General features: G+C 37.9%; 1 pseudogene; it reads right to left on the bottom strand.

The window, feature by feature from the left end:
* Positions 1-557: 557 nt before the first annotated feature.
* Positions 558-680, bottom strand: LOC113244352 (U2 spliceosomal RNA; annotated as a pseudogene).
* Positions 681-3,519: the final 2,839 nt, after the last annotated feature.

Below are 3,519 nucleotides of genomic sequence, written 5' to 3'. Positions count from 1 at the left end.
GCTGTTTATTGTGCTGTTTCTTTAAGGGTATAGGCTCAGTTTCCTCTCAGCCTCCTGGCAGTCCCAGAGGTAAGCCTACTGATGTTTAAAGTTCCAGATTTTGTTTCATTGATTATAAGAATGCATGAAATTCAACCCCTCTGGTTTTCAGAGCCAAGTGTTTCGGAGATTCATCTTTCTCCTGTGGGCTCGCCAGTGTGATAATCTGTTTCTCTCCCCTACCAGTGCCTGCAGTGTCTCCCTTCCATGGACAGTCCTACGGGTCCATTTAGCTCCTGGCCATGTCTCCACCCTTCTTATCCTCTTCAATGTAAGTTCTCTATATTTAGCTGTGGAGAGTTTGTTTTGCTAGTCTTTGGGTCATTTTCTGGGTTATTTACACTGATGTGAATGTTATCTAGTTAGTGAGCTTAGGGTCCTCCTACTCCATATTTCCTGGATGTCAACATCTCTAACTGTTTTGAACAATCAGGTTTATAAAACAAAAAATAAAGTATGATTCTGTAAGCATTTTTGCTTTCCTTGTGAAGTATATGACACACGCTTAGGAAAAAATTAATAGGTGATGATTTACATATTCCTAAATCATCACAACTGATTTTGGATAGAGGACATATCAGATATTAAACTGATAAGAACAGATACTATACTTGATCTTAGCCAAAAGGCTGAGAAGAAATCACAACTTTTTTGGAAAAGCCTTTTGATATTAAAAATCTTTTTATTGTTATAACCATACACTCTGTCCTGTGGAAAAATAGGTTATTATAGTTCTTAAATGTATTTAAAATCAAATATTTAGTTTGAAACTCTGAATTTGTAGATTTTTAGGGGAGCATGGTAGAAAGGGGTATTTTGGACATTGTAGGATGATCATTCCCATTAATAAGAAAGAATTCCAGTAGGCACAGAATGTCTGAGAACAAGATGATTATACAACAGACACTGCTTTCCTGTCTCTTTGTTCTTCTGAACACTCACAGAATACTCAGAAACATCCATCCATCTAGAAAGATATTTTACTAACATTGGCACAGAATGTCACAACAAAGTAATTGTAGATGGGCAAGACTGGTATAAACATGTAAAATAGTATGAATACTGGTGTTTGAACCAAGCAACTGATATGCAAGATCACAGAGGAAGCTGAAGAACAGGGCAAAATACATGTAATTACTACACTGTCATGGACAATATAATAACTTGGAAAAGGAACTTTTGACTACGGAAATACTCTGTATGGTATGGATAGACACTTTTATTTATTATTTGCCAGAACTTCAAATACCATTTAGTGACTAGAAAAATAAGTTGAGTCCGTATATTTTCTGGGCAATCTGGCAGGTTCTTTCTGGCACACAATGAGAAAATAAGCTTTACCAAGGTTCTGTTCCAAGTTCCTGCCAAGAAACAGGTCTGGTGTAGGATTACTTCTAGTCAAGCAACCCATTTTCTTCTGAGTGTTACTAAACATGGTAGGTATTAGGGTGTGGAATTTCAAGATAGCAAAAGAAAATCACAGGCAGAAATGCAGATGGTTCAGTATCTTGCCTTCAGAACCTCAATTAGCAAAATGTCTAAAGAAGACCAATCTCTCAAGAGAACATTTGCATTTAACCAAATTATAACAATAAATATAATTGTTATATATTAGTTTACAGTAGTAAAAAATAGGCATTGCTGAAATAGTTGAAGTCTGTATGACCAGCATATTCCCTCTCTGTAGGCCCTTACATAGAACCCAAGTTATAGTCAGAAGATTGCTTTGTGAGAATGGAATCAAAACAATGGATATGGGGCACCTGGGTAGCTCAGTCGGTTAAGTATCTGCCTTGGGCTCAGGTCATGATTCTGAGATCCTGGGATTGAACCCCATTTTGGGCTCCCTGCTCGGTGGGGAGTCTGCTTCTCCCTCTCACCCCTGCTCATTCTCTCTCTTTCAAATAAATCTTTTTTTTTTAAAAAAGGGACACTAGATAGATTGAATTTTTAATGTTACCAAGCTAAGTCACAATAAAATTCATCTTACCAATGGGACTAAAATTCTTGATTCTCTTGGTACCAATATCCTGTCCCCATTTTCACACTAAAAATAGCTGTAAATATGAAAATATTATGATTAGAGTCCCTTAATCTCCTGGACAATGCTCATATGGACTCTGCCAATCTTTGCCTCTATGATGCTCCTTTTCTATTTCAGTGCCTCACCATTCTCTACCACCTTCTGATTTTCCTTAGATTTCATCATAACAAAGCAACTTCGAATCAAATCCTCTGGGCTTTGGAGTCACCAGTAAGGGTTCCAACAGGAAAGAGCATGTTCCAGATAGTTCAAATGAAGAAAAATTAATGGGTAGATGTGAGTCACTCAGAAACTAGTACCAGTTAGAAGTTGCTATGACTACTAGTTCTGTAGGGATTATAGCAGTTGAGTGAAAGTGAGAATCATGGAGGAGACTGCCAGACAGGATGTGTAATCACTGAAGGGCTTGAATACCACTAGTAACAAAGTGCTGAAGTAAGAAGGGCTTGGAAAAAGAAGGACTCTGTTCTTTTTCTTCTACCCTAACACTTACTGCTGGGTCTTCCTGTTTGCTTAAGGCCATGGGAGGTCAAGGAAGCATGGATAACTCAATCCACAGAAGTCAGCCTCCTAGGGAATAGAACAGGGAAGGAAAGGGGTAAATATGGATATCGTGGTGGTTGTGGAGAAGGGAATAAAAGATAATAACCAGCATAAGAGCCATTGTACATCATTCTAGAGACATTTTTCTTAGTCTGCTCAAGCTTCTATAATAAAATATCACAGAATGGGTGACTTATAGATAGTAGAAATTTGTTGCTCACAGTTCTGGAGACTGGAAATTTAAGATCAGGTGCCAACATTTTTGGGTTTTGGTGAGACCACTTTTCTAGGTTATAGATTGCTGACTTCTCTCTCTATCCTAATATGGTGGAAGGGGACAAGGGAGCTTTCTCAGGCCTCTTTTATAAGAACACTAATCCCTTTCATGAGAATGCCAACTTAATTACCTAATAACCTCCCAAAGGCCCCACCTCCTAATACCATCATCTTGGGGCTTAGAATTTCAACATAAGACATTTGGAGGGATAGAAACATTCAGACCATAGCACCTTTTATGTTTATACTTGGGCTTGCTGTGTTCTGTTTTTATATACTCTAGAAGGAGAGTCTTGCTTATTTCATAGCCAACGCCTTGGTTACAGAGTCTTTACTGTCATCCCCCAAGCACTGAAATCATAGTCTAGAAACATTAGACTGGTTCAGTACTGAAACCATGGAACTGGTGAACATTGGGAACAGATCTAAAAGCCAAAGCTAAACTTGCTTATTCTCTAATGTATGAGAGTATAGGCATGGAAGAATTAAGATAATAAAGAAAAAGAAGATGGGCATGGTGGTAAGAATACATGTGCGATGGGGATGCATAAAATCCATGGCCCTGAATCATTATTGTATACTAAGATACAATTGCTTATTTTAATTATGAAGGAACT

The sequence above is a fragment of the Ursus arctos genome, chromosome X, assembly GCF_023065955.2.
Source record: "Ursus arctos isolate Adak ecotype North America chromosome X, UrsArc2.0, whole genome shotgun sequence".
Taxonomy (NCBI): Eukaryota; Metazoa; Chordata; class Mammalia; order Carnivora; family Ursidae; genus Ursus; species Ursus arctos.
The sequence above is the reverse complement of the archived record's forward strand: the minus strand, read 5'-3'. Positions and strand labels throughout refer to the sequence as shown.